The sequence below is a fragment of the Lutra lutra genome, chromosome 1, assembly GCF_902655055.1.
Source record: "Lutra lutra chromosome 1, mLutLut1.2, whole genome shotgun sequence".
Classification (NCBI taxonomy): domain Eukaryota; kingdom Metazoa; phylum Chordata; class Mammalia; order Carnivora; family Mustelidae; genus Lutra; species Lutra lutra.
Genome location: NC_062278.1, coordinates 154,153,353 through 154,168,295, shown reverse-complemented (window position 1 = coordinate 154,168,295; position 14,943 = coordinate 154,153,353). Strand labels below are relative to the sequence as shown.

Genomic DNA, 14,943 nt, shown 5'->3' with positions numbered 1-14,943 from the left:
TGTGTGTTTTTTTCAGAATGACCAGGGGCTATGAGCAAGAAATCCACAGAATTTGTAGAACAAGTTTCTTGGCTACTTTTGTGTCTAATAGCTAATAAACTTTAGATATGTGGCAAGAAAAGAAAAAGGTAACATCATGTCACTCCTCGGTTCCATAACCCTCCAATGCTTTTCCTGACACATCCAAAGCCCTTATGGTCTATAAGGTCTGAAATGTGCCCTCCACCTCCCTCCTGATTCAAGGACTGTGCTCCTGATGTTCCCTCTATTAGGAAAACTCTTCCCCCAGATGTATTATTTATCACTGCATCCCCTGACCTGAAAGTATGCCTTAGGAGGCAGCGAGTTCATTTTCTTCGATACCTCATCAGCAGTGTCTAAAACAGTGACGTACCAGGCACCCCATAGTGCCGTTTTTATATGCTACCGGTAAATAGGAACTGATTCTGGCTTTGCGGCTGAAAGGCGCGGCATATATGGAAGGAAAGACGACTTTCCTGGAGCAAGGAATGTAACTTCAGGGAGCCTCTCTGATGGAGAGAGGCAGTCTGGCCGCCGAGCTGATAGATTCTTCTTACCAGCCTAACCAGGTCTCCTCCCCAGGCTCCACCCCTAGAGCCTTCTAGAGTCAATTGGCTGAACTCTCCGAGCCCTTTCATCCTCGCAGCCAATGACAAGGCAAAAACTATGCGGGAGGCGGGGCCAGGATTCCCGCGAAGCTGGCAGACTCCTGAGGGGTGGGATGTTTCAACCTCCAGGGCACAGAGATTCCGAAACCTCCAGAGGCCTATAAGGGGCCGAGGGTAAAGTTGAGAGTGGGGAGTCAGTGACACAGTTCGCTCTCCGCTGTGTTCCGAGAAGTGAGTCAGGACCTTTGGATGAGGGGTATGGGGCAGCCTGGCGTCGGGGTTCGGTCCGTGTTCTGGGAGAGGGTTGGTGACACTTGCCGGGACAGAGGCCTCCTTCTGCGCAGCCGCCACGGCGACGGGGAGGAGGTCTCTCTAGGGGTAGTCGACGGCCCTCGTTGGGCGCTGTCCCTAGTCTGGGGTCGTAGCAGCTCTCTCTGATAGGGCTGATAGTGGTTATAGTATTTTGCCGTCCCCACCCCTAGCCAGCAGGCCGCCCTGGTAACAGCGGTCTGGCGCCCAGCCAGGCTCCAAGGACTCCACAACCCCAGCTTGAATCGGATCACCAGTCCAGTCCCCGTTGTGTTCCCAGTGAGCAACAGAGTTTTGCAGGAGATTCATTCTTTCATTCATTCATTCAGTACTTACTGAGCACCTACCACTGACTGCTAGGTCCTGGGGGTGACAGTACAAAGCAAAGGTGTCTTCTGGTAGGGAAGAAATGGAACATGCTTGAAGGGCTAGAAGCCGAGTCTGGAAATCTGGAGAGGCTGAAAACACAAAACAGATTTTGAGGGCTAGTAATCCTAAGAAACAGGTAATCATTAAAAATAAGCAAAGAAACAAGAAAACATTCACCTTTTACCCTCCCTTTAAAGACTTAGTTTTTCCTCTCTAAAGACACTTGACTCAACAAAGTTTCCTTCTCATCTCCTTGCTGTAAACTTTGGCTGGAAAGCAGGATTGCAGTTGGAATGCATTTTGCAGTTAGAGAAGAATATGGAGACTTCGATATCAAACAACAGGTGAAAAGGAGCAGCTGTAGTTGGATGGAATGAGGGTTACCTTCAGACACAAGATTTGTCTCTTACCAGCCATTCGACCTTTGGCATGTCATTCAGTCTCTGGGAGCTGCATTTCCTCATCTTCAGAATGGGAATGATCATCCTAGCTTTTCATAGTTCTATAGGAAAGGAAGTTACCCAGGGAAGGGACACCACCCTGAGTGTCCGCTTGGAGTTGAGCTCTCAGAGAACGCAATCTTCTCTCTTCTGTTTATAGTGATAGCACACTCCCTTAGGAACTTCCTCATCAAACCTAAGGAAGAGATCAGGCAAGATTTGTGCTGGGCAGATTCTTCGGAGTGAGGCTGTGCTGGCCAGGTGAGACCTATACTGTGAAATTAGTTATCAGAGGACAGGAATCCTGCTGACTAGAGGAAGGACCATGGCTGAAAGGGAGCATTTCTGGATAGTTTTTTATTGAGGACGAGAGAACCAGAGAAGTGGGAGTAAGTTCTCTGGACCTTGAGGAGTACAGTTTGGGGATGGGAGGAAAGGTGATATAGTTGAATTCAAATTTGGGTGACAGGAAACTTGAATTTGAGTTGCCTCTTTCTTCTAAGGTTGTTTCCCCATCATTACATTTTGATAGAAGACACTGGGAGATCTGGGTGATTCCTTCCAGCCCTGACATTCTGAGAATCTCTGAGTTAGATTAAGTCAATCTAGAATTGGGGCCCCTGGATGGCGCTATTGAGACAACATTGTAAAGACTGTATATATACTGTCATGGTCTTCAGATAATATGAACGACAAAAGGGATGAACAAGTGGAGAAGGGATGGTGGTGGTCATGTGTGAAGGGTGCAGTTCTTATCATCTGTACACTCAGATAGAATTAGAATCTTGAACTTGTTTAATGTTTCAAATCATACAGCATTTCCTGAACCCTCTTTGTGCTAGGTACTTTGTGGAATTCCACCCATGAATATCATGGCCCTTGCTCTCGGGGGCTTAGAGCTTATTGTGTACTTGTGAGGAGGAATGACACAGACATATACCCCATTCTAGTAGAAGGCAACCTTAGTTTATAGTACAGAGTTGTTACGGGGTGTGTGTGTGTGTGTGTGTTTTCTTTTTTTTTAAGTACAGAAATTTCTGTGTGGTCAAGTCTATCTGCTTTTGTTATGATGTCAGGCTTTGTTTTATGCTTAAAGCATAGGCCTTTTGCTTCCTGAGATCAAGGAGTCCCCAGATATTTTCCTCCAGTTCTTTTTTTTTTTTCCTTTCAATTTTTGTATTTCATTCATCTCTCTTTCTGGAATTTTTCAGGTATTCCCTCTTACTTGTCACTCTGTTGCACCTTATCAGTAACCAAGGACCATGTGACTACTGCTATCAGAAACCGGAATAGGTAGGGGCGCCTGGGTGGCTCAGTGGCTTGGGTCTTCGGCTTGGGTCATGATCTCAGGGTCCTGGGATCAGGCCCCATGTCAGGCTCTCTGCCTGGCAGGGAGCCTGCTTCCCCCTCTCTCTGCGCCTGCCTCTCTGTGTACTTGTGTTATCTCTCTCTCTCTGTCAAATAAATAAGTAAAATCTTAAAAAAAAAAAAGAAACCAGAATAGGTGATGCTGGTGAATTAAAGGAATACAACCTCCAAGGTAAAACCTCTTTCTCTCTCTTTCTGGGAATAGGACTGTGCCCTTTGGAAATTTCTCACACCTGAAGGGAATGGTGGTCCTAAGATCAGAGCACTCACCCATCAGTCTCAGGGATTTGTAGGTCAGAGATCTGTTGGGTCTCATTTGTTCTCGCCCATTTGCCAGTTGTCTCTGAGATTATGCCTTTATTCACAGTTGCTTGGATATCCCTAGTGTCCTGCTGGCCTCGTGATCTCATCTGTACCTCCTTTTACTTCTCCAGCCAAGAGTTCTTCTTCTCTCCTAGTGCCTGGGAATTCTTCCAGGCTTTCTGAGGGAATTTCCTATCTAATCAGGCAGAGGACAAATCGTTAGGTTTCCTTTTGACCAACTTCTCCTCAGACTGGCCCTCCCTGATCTTCTGGTAAGTCTTGCTTCCCTCTCAGTTCCCCCAGAATCTCCTTGGGCTTCCTTATGGCACATCCTTGTGCATTTCTCTTTTTCCCTTCCTGCTCTTCTAACCAAAGCCTCTACCTCAGTGAGCTAATATATTTGCACAGCACCCTTTGTCCCCTCTGTCTTATTCTCAGATTTGCTTTCCTGTCATATTCTTCCTCTTCTCACCTAAAGTGTTTTCCTACATCTTCATCTTTCCTAGTGACATTACCATTGTTAATATTCAGACCTGGATCTGATAACCTTGAAGTCTTTCTTTCAATCATCCTCTGTATCCAGTCTAATACAAGTTTATGCTTTCCTGGAAATGGCTGGATTTCATTGTTTTCTTCCCTATCATTTGTTTTTTCATTTCTCATTCATTTGTTCATTCATTCAGCAAACACTTTTCGGACACCTAGAGAGTGGCAGACCCTTTAAAGATCACCCATCCTGCATTCCTAAAGTTGTCTCCCAACTCACTTCTCTTCCTCCATTCTTTTTTTTTTTTTAATCACTCTAATCCATCTGGGCTAATCTTCCTAAATCATTAAAAAAAAAAAACACGTTTAATTGAAGTATAGTTGATATACAGTATTATCCCCTAAAGAGTTCTTTTCCTAATTCCACTTTTAGGTAGGATGGTATGAAATATATTGTCCAGACTGGACTATTTTCATGAGTTAAGGGGACCACTATTAATAATGATGCTGGACTGATGCTGGAAACTGTATTCTTGACAAGTGAGAGTGATAGAGGAGAACTGCAAGGTAGAAAAAAGAATATGGGGGGAAGAAGATGAAGACGGTTAATACTTGTTACCCATTGACCATCAAATTATACCCATATATGCCCTATAATTTCAGTGTTCTGGCTCATATTGCTTCATGTAACTTAATTCTTTCATCTGTTCACTAAGAAAAATTTTTTTGGTGCCTACCGTGTGCTTGGAACTGTGCTAGATGCTGGGAATACAAAGGTAAACAAAATGGACAAAATCCCCACCATCATGAAGCTACATGGTAGTGTAATTTCATACTTATTTCTGAGTACCCTGCCTTCCCCTCCCCCACAAGCTTCTTTTTGAGAAAACTGTGTTCTTGACAAGTGTTCTTGACACTAAAGAGAATTTCTCTTTAGTGTCTCTTTATGGCAAGCCTACTAGAAACTAACTCCCTCAGCTTTTGTGTATCTGAAACATCTTAATTTCTCTTTCATTCTTGAGAGAGAGTTTTAACAGATATAGAATTCATAGTTAACATTTTTTTCTTTCAAGACTTTAAATATGCCATGTCACTGCTTTCTGGCCCTCATGGCTTTTGAATGGAAATCAGGTTTTAATTTTATGGAGGATTCTTTGTATGGAATGGGTTAGTTCTCTCTTATTGCTTTCCAATTTCCTTCTTTGTCTTTGGGTTTCAAGGAGTTGACTATAATGTGTCTTGGTCTAAGTCTTTTTGAGTTTATCCTCGTTGGAATTCATTGATCTTCTTGGATGTGCTTATTCCTGTGTTCCCTCAGATTTGAGAACTCTGGGACATTACTTCTTTAAATATTTTTTCTGCCCCTTTCTATCTCTCTTCCTTTTTAGAACTCCTAAGATGAGAATAATGGTAAGTTTGATGATGTCCCTCAGACGCTGTTCCTTTTTTATTCATTCTTTTTCCCCCTCTTCTTCATACTGGATAATTTCAAGTTCACCAATCCTTTCTTCTGTGTTCTCAAATCTGATGTTGAACCTCCTTAGTAAGTTTTTTATTGTAGTTATTGTACTTGTCAGCTTGAGAATTTCTTTGGTTAATTTTTAAAATTTTATGTCTTTATTGATATTCTCATTTTTTTCATACATTGTGTTCTTGATTTCCTTTAGTTCTTTGTCCAAGGTTTCCTTTAAATCATTGTATGTATTTAAGAGAGTTGACTTAACATCTTTGTTAACATTTTATCTGGTCTTCCTAGAGAATGCTTTCTTCCAAATTCTTTTATTTTTCCTGTAAATCAGCTATATATGCCTGTTTCTTTGTATGTTTTACACTTTTTTATTCAAAATTGGACATTTTGAGTGTTATGGTAATTCTGAAAATGTAATTGTCTCACTCCCCAGTGATTGCTAAGTCTTGCTTGTGGAGGGTTGGAGCCAGCCATCTGTGGCTTTTCCAAACTCTCTTTTCTTTTTCTTTCTCTTTCTCTTTCTTTCTTTCTTTTTCTTTTCTTTCTTCTTTTTTTTTTTTTTTGCAAAGTATGTATTCTTTGTGGTATGTAGACATTAAAGTTTCTGTTCTGTTATCTCTGTGGTCAGCCAGTGGCCAAAGATTTTCTTAAATTCTGAGTCCCAAAAGAGGAGAAAGAGTAATGTCTCTTTCAATTCCTTGAAGCTGCCTCAGCCAGTGGGGGTTAAAAACTGTGGCTGCCAGCATATTTGCTGTCCCCTCAGTGATCAAAAGGAGCATCAACACTCAGACCACACAATACTCATATACAGAAGACAAGTTTATTGCCTGTCCTGGCTCAGAGAGCTGCACCAGGAACAAGGCCAGCATTCCCCACTGCCTCCTACCACAAGGATGGGGACTAAGACATCATGAAAGGTTGAAATTATTGATGTTTACAGCCTCTTCATCAGGTTCTTTCCTGGATGTTGCAAGTGTTTGACTGGACTCCAGAGTTCTAGAACATTTGATTTGGGTGATTCTGCCAGTTCAACAGTTGTTTAGGTGGACGGATGGATCTTTGGAGCTTTAGCTCTACCATCTTCTGTCTATATGTAGGTTTTTATTTATCTTGAGTAAATACCTAAGAGTGAAATGGGAACTATATGTTTAATTTTTAAAAAACTGCCAACTGGGGACACCTGGGTGGCTCAGTTGGTTAAGCCTCTGCCTTAGGCTCATGTCCTGATCCCAGGGTCCTGGGATTGAGTTCCACATCGGGCTTCTTGCTCAGAGAGGAGCCTGCTTCTCTCTTTGCCTCTGCCTGACACTCTGCCTGCTTGTGCTCTCTCTCTCTCTGTCTCTCTGATAAATACATAAATAAATAAAATCTTTAACAACAACAAAGAAGAAACTACCAACTGCTGTCCAAAATGGTTTCCAAAGTACTGTTTTAAACAACCCCACCAGCAGTATATGAGTTCAGTTGCTCTACATATTTACTAATAATTGATATGGTCAGACTTTTGTTTAATTTAATTTTAGTTTTTGAGGTTTTTTTTACATTTTGTAATTTTTTACATTTTTTTTATATTTAAATACAGTTTAGTTAGCATATACTTACTGTATTATTAGTTTCAGGGGTAGAATTTAGTGATTCATCAGTTACATATAACACCCAGTGCTCATTACATCAAGGGCCCTCCTTAATATCCATCACCCAGTGATTCCATTCCCCACCTGCCTCCCTTCCAGCAACCCTCAGTTTGTTTCCTAGAGCTAAGAGTCTCTTATGGTTTGCCTATCTCTTTGTTTTTATCTTATTTTTTTCTATCCTTCCCATATGTTCTTCTATTTTGTTTCTTAAATTCCATATATGACTTAAGAAACAAAGCAGAGGATTGTAAGGGAAGGAAGGGGAGCAGTGTTGGGGGATGGGGAAGTGGGTGATGGACATGTGATGTAACGAGCACTGAGTATTATATAAGATTGATGAATCACTAAACTCTACACATGAAACAAATACTACACTATATGTTAATTAATTGATTTTAAATAAAAAGTCCACATATGAGTGAAAATTTGTCTTTCTCTGACTGCCTTACTACATTTAGCCTAATACTCTCTAGTTCCATCCACGTTATTGCAGATGGCAAGATTTCATTCTTTTGGATGGTTGAGTAATATTCCTGTGTGTGCATACACATACGTATCCTATATCTTCATTATCCAATCATCTATCAATGGACATCCATACTCTTTCCATATTTTGGCAATTGTGGGCATTGCCAGGCATTTCCAGCTGCCCGGCTTCTGTGAAAGGGTGTCGTTCTGCCCTCAGCGAGCTAGGCATCCCCAGCTGCCCAGCTTCAAGGTCGTATATCGTCCTTCTCCCCAAAGACCTGTTGCCAGTGTATGTTTTTCTTAAGGCCATATGTAAATGTGCTTGGCAACTAGTAAAATCCTCCAGGGGCTATAGTTTAAGTAACAAATTGTTCTGAGGGGCAGTAGCATTTTCCATTTCTTCTTGTTTCAGTTTTGGTAGTTTTTTTTTTAAATTTTTTTTTTTAAGATTTTATTTATTTATTTGACAGAGAGAGATCACAAGCAGGCAGAGAGGCAGGCAGAGAGAGAGGAGGAAGCAGGCTCCCTCCTGAGCAGAGAGCCCGATGCGGGGCTCGATCCCAGGACTCTGAGATCATGACCTGAGCCGAAGGCTGCGGCTTAACCCACTGAGCCACCCAGGCGCCCCTCAGTTTTGGTAGTTTATATGTTTCTTGGAATTTATCTGTTTTTTCCATATCACCTAATTTGTTGGCATATAATTGTTCATAGTATTTTCTTGTTATTATATTTCTTTGCTGTTGGTTGTGATCTCTCCTCTTTCATTCATGATTTTATTTATTTGGGTCCTTCCTCTTTTCTTTTTGATAAGTCTGGCTACCGGTTTATTAACCTTATTAATTCTTCCAAAGATCCCAGCTCCTAGTTTCACTGATCTGTTCTACTGTTCTTCTGATTTCTGTGTTCTTGATTTCTGCTCTAGTCCTCATTACTTCTCTTCTCCTGCTGTATTTAGGCTTTATTTGCTGTTCTTTCTCCAGCTCCTTTAGGTTTAAGGTTAGATTGTGTATTTGAGACCTTTCCTTCTTCTTGAGGAATGACTGTATTGGTATAGACTTTCCTTTCAGGACCAACTTTGCTGCATTTCAAGTGTTCTTTGTTTTCATTTTCATTTGTTTCCATGAATTTAAAAAAAATTCTTCTTTAATGTTCTGGTTAACCCATTCATTTTTCAGTAGGATGTTCTTTAACCTCCATGTATTTGCAGTCCTTCCAAAGTTTTTCTTGTGGTTGACTTCACATTATAGCATTGTGATTTGAAAATATGCCTGGTATGCTCTCAATCTTTTTTATCAGTTGAGGCCTGATTTGTGACCCAGTATGTGATTCCTTCTGGAGAACATTCAATATGCATTTGAGAAGAATGTATATTCTGCTGCTTTAGAGTGAAATACTCTGAATATATCTGTTAAGCCCATCTGGTACATTGCATGACTCAAAGCCCTTGTTTCCTTGCTGTAATTCTGCTTAGGTGATCGGTCCATTGCTATGAATGGTGTGTTAAAGTCCCCTACTATTAGTGTATTATTATCACTCAGTTTCTTTAGTTTTGTTATTTTTTTAAGCAATTGTTTTGTAATTTTATTAGCTTTAAAAAAATTTTTATTTTATTTTTTCGGTGTTCCAAGGTTCATTGTTTTTGCACCACACCCAGTGCTCCATGCAATATGTGCCCTCCTTAATACCCACCACCAGGCTCACCCACCCCTCTTCCCTCCAAAACCCTCAGTTTGTTTCTCAGAGTCCACAGTCTCTCATGATTTGTCTCCCCCTCTGATTTCCCACAACTCACTTCTCCTTTCCTTCTCTCAGTGTCCTCCATGTTATTCCTTATACTCCACAAGCAGTGAAACTGTATGATCATTGACTCTATCTGCTTGACTTATTTTACTCAGCATAATCTCCTCCAGTCCTGTCCATGTTGATACAAAAGTTGGGTATTCATCCTTTCTGATGGAGGCATAATACTGCATTGTATATACGGACCATATCTTCTTTATCCATTTGTCTGTGGAAGGGCATCTTGGCCCTTTCCATAGTTTGGCAATTGTGGCCATTGTTGCTATGAACATTGGGGTACAGATGGCCCTTCTTTCCACGACATCTGCATCTTTGGGGTTAATACCCAGTAGTGCAATTTCAGGGTCATTAGGGTAACTCTATTTTTCATTTTTTAAAAATATTTTATTTATTTATTTGACAGAGATCACAAGTAGGCAGAGAGGCAGGCAGAGAGAGAGGAGGAAGCAGGCTCCCCACTGAGCAGAGATCCCAATGTGGGGCTCGATCCCAGGACCCTGGGATCATGACCTGAGCTGAAGGCAGAGGCTTAACCCACTGAGCCACCCAGGTGCCCCTATTTTTCATTTCTTAAGGAATCTTCACACTGTTTTCCAAAGTGGTTGCACCAACTTGCATTCCCACCAACAGTGTTAGAGGGTTCCCCTTCCTCCATGTCTTCTTCAACACTTGTTGTTTACTGTCTTGTTGATTTTGGCCATTCTAACTGGTGTAAGGTGCTTTCTCAATGTGGTTTTGATTTGAATCTCCATGGTGGCTAATGATGATGAACATTTTTTTCATGTGTCTGTTAGCCATTTGTATTTCTTCTTTGTTTTTGTTTTTGTTTTGTTTTTAAGATTTTGTTTGTTTACCTGATAGACATCACAGGTAGGCAGAAAGGCAGGCAGAGAGAGAGAGAGGAGGAAGCAGGCTCCTTGCTGAGCAGAGAGCCCGATGTGGGGCTCAATCCCAGCACCCTGGGATCATGACCTGAGCTGAAGGCAGAGGCTTTAACCCACTGATCCACCCAGGCGCCTCTGTATTTCTTCTTTGGAGATGTATCTGTTCATGTCTTCTGCCCATTTTTGGATGTGATTATCTGTTTTTTGGGGGTTGAGTTTGAGGAGTTCTTTATAGATCTTGGATATCAGTCCTTTGTCTCTAGTGTCATTTGAGAATATCTTCTCCCATTCCATGCATTGCCTCTTTGTATTGTTGACTGTTCCCTTTGCTGTGCAGAAGCTTTTGATCTTTATGAAGTCCCACAAGTTCACTTTTGCTTTTATTTCCTTTGCCTTTAGAGACATGTCTTGAAAGAAGTTGCTGTGGCCGATGTCGAAGACTGAACCCTAGTTCTAAACTAACACTCATACTTGGGTGTTGAGATGAGTTCTGGGAAACTGTGTTTGGCCACTTGACCTCTGCTGCTACAGTAATGCTGTTCTGCCAAGCCTCTTCCCATTCTCCCAATTTTCTATCTTCTTTTCTCCAGACTGATTGAGGAATTGAAGGAGCTGTATAATGGACTGGAATTAGAAAATGAAGATATTTACATGGCAACCACCTTTGGGGACTTCATCCAACTATTAGTGAGAAAGCTATGAGGGGACGACAAAGACAACAAGTACATCATTAACTGTGTGAGTCTTCCTCCACATGGGCTTGGCGTTACAGACCCCTCAGACACCCACATCTGTGGATCCACAGTGGACATGGGGGGGACCTGGACATCAGGAAGCCAGGACACCTAAGAGCCTACCTTCAGTGTCCCAGGCTCTCCCTGGTAACCCTGGATACCCCGAGGATGCCAGTATAGTTAGACAAATACAACAGAGGAGACAAAGGTGTCCTCGGTGGAGGGGACAGTGAGATAGAAGATGAGAGGGTATAAAAGTGAAGGTGCTGATCAGATCGGAGCAGCAAACTGGCAAAGCTAACAGATGGACCTGGGCGGGCTCAGTACGGCATTTGTCTGGAGTGGCTTGGACCAGAGGTGGGATCAGGCTACTTGATGCAGAAGCCAGCAAAGGAAGGATAGGGCCTGTTCTGTCTGCTGGCACTTGCCCAGCTTCACATTGACTGCTGGAATCTCACACTTTCCTGTCTTGTTTTTTTTTTTTCTTAAAGCAGGGCAGAAGGGATTCTTTCCCCTTAGTTCCATCAGAAATCTTAGGGAAGGAGTTCGGGTTGCTCCAGCTTTAGAGAATGGGGTGGGAGTGAGGCCTGGAGAAGAGAGAGCTCCCCTAGAACCAAGTGGTCCCAATGGGGGAGAACAGCCACCCCCAAGGAAGTGGGGTAATGTTTCCAGAAGGGGGTTGCTGGGCAGATGAGCTAAGCAATGTTGAAAAGATTGGTGAACAAGCTGGTTTCAGGAACCTGGCTTTTCTGAACTGGGTCCTGGGGAAGTTGTCAGGCATACAGCCTGGTCATGATGTGGTCCAAATGTGCTTGTCATCTGGTGGGAGAGAGACCCTGTCTTGGCCTTTCAGTGAGAATGCCGTTTTGTTTTGTTTTGTTTTGTTTTTCTATTCCAGAGTCCAAACTCACCAGGACAGCCCCTAGCACAGGGGACCAGAGAGGGGGGGCCTGTAAGGTTTTGAAATAGAACAGAGATGGTGGGATTTAAGGAGGTGCACCCAGCCTGCCGTAACTCAAGTTAGTTTTAAGACCCCTTGAAGAGTCCATCAATTTTAGGAAGCCATTGGCTTTCAAGAGTCTCCAGGTTAGGCAGAACCAAAATGTGCAAGCCCAGACTTATGGTGCTGAACCTTCTGGTCCTGAAGCAGGGACTCCCACCGCAGAATGTGCCAGCCCAGTTTTTTCCTTGAGGTTCTCTGCTGCCATCTAGTGGCATGTGCCATAATAGCACACTAGACACACCACAATGAGGGATCCTTGGTCCCTGCACAACTGTGAAGAGAGTCCTGGACTGCTGGGACACGCATCTTGAGGCCAGGCCTGAGAGCTCCTAATAACCCGGTCCCTGCCTCATGTAGTCTCCCAGTCCCCATGGTGGAGGTGTGCCCATTACTGGCCCAGGAGGGGGCAGCCCCTCATTCAATGAGGAAAGTAGGACCTGGGTAGATATTATGGAATACAGAATACATTGTAGGGATAAGTTGGGAGGAAAAAACCAGAAAGGAGTGTTAGAGAAAGTCACCAGACAGTCCCCAAGAACCACTGAGGGGCAAAATCGAGACTCTCAGGAGCCTGGAGAGCCAGTGTCCCAGCTGCTAGAGTGGGACCACCAAGAGCTGGTGGGAGAGTCTGTGGGAAGTTGTCACCTTGTGTCAGACACTTCCTTAAGTCCATAGCCAGGAATGTGGTGGTGGCCCACGCTGCTGTTAGGGAGCCAGGGGTGCGAGGCTGAGCCTGCCTGGCACCCCATCCTAGCCCTTCTTCACATCCATCCTGCAGACCTGTGGGGGATGGAGGTTGCATTCCCTGCTTTCTCCACTGGCACATTCTGGGGACAGGACTCTGGGAGGTAGAGCTGCAGCTTAACAAAGTGGACAATAGAACAGTCCCACTCTGCTCTCCTTGAAGAGCCTCCCAAATGGTATGCTAGGGTGATAGTCAAGCTAGGAACTTATGACATGACCACATCACATGTGTGTGACATTGTCTGGCAGAGTTAGAGGAATTTGGGGCTGTTCAAGGGAAAAGATGACCATGAGAAGTAGTAATGCTCAATAGACTTCATGGGATGGTGCCCCCATAGTGGAAGGCCCTCCAGAGATTGTAGTGGGGGCACCTACTCAGAATGGGAGGGGTGCAAGGGAATTCTTGGGGTCAGGAGATCCAGGAGGGGGCTCTCATGTCCTGGCAATGTTTTCTTGGTAGCAGAACAGGGATCTCTGGGTCAGAAGCCTGGGAGGGGCAGCAGTTACAACTGTGTGGTCCATCTCACCGATGATAACATCTGTCAAGTGATGTTCCAGGAGGAACTGGATACATAAACTGGATACATAAACATATATCCAGCAAGCATCTGAGCTGACAGGTCTCACCCTGCGAATAAGATATGAACAACTTAGGGGCCAATACACAGAGGCCATCTTTGGCTTATGTGTAATATAGATTTATACCTTAGACACATGTTTTTCTAGTTGATGAAACCCTAGTTCTTGAAATGCCACAACATGGTGTTTTCCTTATCTCGTCTAGAATAGTTCTCAAAGAGTGATTTACACCTATGTTATTCTTACCTAGAGAATTACCTGGTATATACTGTCTCTGAGGTAACAGTGTGGCTCTGGCACTAGATTGCTTATGTCTATTTGGTCCAGTTTCTCTCACCAGCCTTGTGCCGCATGCTGACTGTGTGGCTGGTGGGTGTAGGAGGTCCTGGAGGGAGCAGGAGACCGAATACTGTCCCAGCCCTCAGGGGAGGCAAACAGTACTGGAATACTTGTCTAAGTGGGTATCTGTGATAGTCAAGCGAGGTTTGGAGAAAGACAGAGGGTGCTAGGAGGACACTGCAGGGAGATATGATTGATGTGGGGTGAAGGTTGGCTTCCCGGAGAGTGTGAGTGTGTACTTGGGGGTTGAAGACATGCCCCAGCTGTGTGCAGAGAGGAGCAGCTCATCAGGCTTTGGTCCCAGACTTTGGGCCAGAGCTCCTCCATGTACAAGATTGAGAGCTGCTCTAGATCTGTGGTCTCCACCTTCCCCTGTCCACCCTGCCCCCTGGGCACTCTGCTCCCTGAGTTCCCTTACATCAGGGAAGGGGGAAGAGTCCTAATCCCCAGGCTGCCCTAGCAGCATATCCACCAGAAGCATGGGAGGGCAGCTGGCTGTCGGAGTGCCCCCACTTAAGAAGGGCTGTGTAGATGCACCTTCCCTTGAATCTCTCCCATCATCCGCCCACCCCACCCTCCCCACAGACACCACCCTTGGGGGCATACTCCACCAGATCGGCTGGTGCTTGAAGCCAGACATGCTTTCTCCTGGTCAAGGCTGTCTAGAGACAGAGAGGGTGGCCTTTGGAATGGTGACCTCCTTATTAGAGAGGCAGAGGGACTATTTTGCAGGATCATTTGTAAGCATCATTATGAAATAGTAAATCCATCAATATTTTAGGAAGCAAGAAAGGAAAAGAGAGGATAGAGGGCCAGAAGGGCACCATTCTTACCCTCATCCTGCCACGAGACCTTACTGTCCCATCTCACGGATGGGGAAACTGAGGTCAGCACATTGGAGTGTGGCAGAGCTGGGAGTGCAGGGCAGAGGTCCTGACTCACTGAAGAAAGGCCTTGAAAGAACAGGCCAGGCTGCTCCAGGCCTGAGCCCATCTCCCTCCTCTCTGCACCCCCACCCCTTGGCCAGGTTGGCGGACCTCATGGAACAGCATCAGGAGGAGCTGGCCACCATTGAGGCTCTGCATGCTGGTGCTGTCTACATATTGGCCCTGAAGACCCATGTGGGGATGTCCGTCCAGACCTTCCGCTACTTTGCTGGCTGGTGCGACAAGATTCAGGTGAGGCTGAGGCTCCTGCCCACCAAGTGAGTTCACACAGGCAGGCTGGGCCCAGCAGGACACTCTGAGGGCCGTGCATTGTCCTGCCTGAAGTATAACAAACGACTGCAGCTGACGGGCTTAAAAGAACCCCATTGATCAGCTCCCACTTCTGCAGGCGGGAGTCAGGCAGGCTGGACTTCAGACCGGGTTCCATGCGGGGGTTTCC

At 44.4% G+C, this 14,943-nt stretch overlaps 1 long non-coding RNA gene across 2 annotated transcripts; it reads left to right on the top strand.

Moving 5' to 3' along the window:
* Positions 1-747: 747 nt before the first annotated feature.
* Positions 748-14,634, top strand: LOC125106238 (uncharacterized). 2 transcript variants are annotated; one of them, XR_007129287.1, is made up of 5 exons: positions 748-860; positions 2,959-3,040; positions 3,252-3,287; positions 10,558-10,896; positions 14,585-14,634. It is a non-coding gene; the product is annotated as an uncharacterized LOC125106238 (long non-coding RNA). The 2 variants fall into 2 exon arrangements; XR_007129286.1 differs by lacking the exon at positions 14,585-14,634 and having other exon boundaries at positions 10,558-11,758.
* The last annotated feature ends 309 nt before the right edge of the window (positions 14,635-14,943 follow it).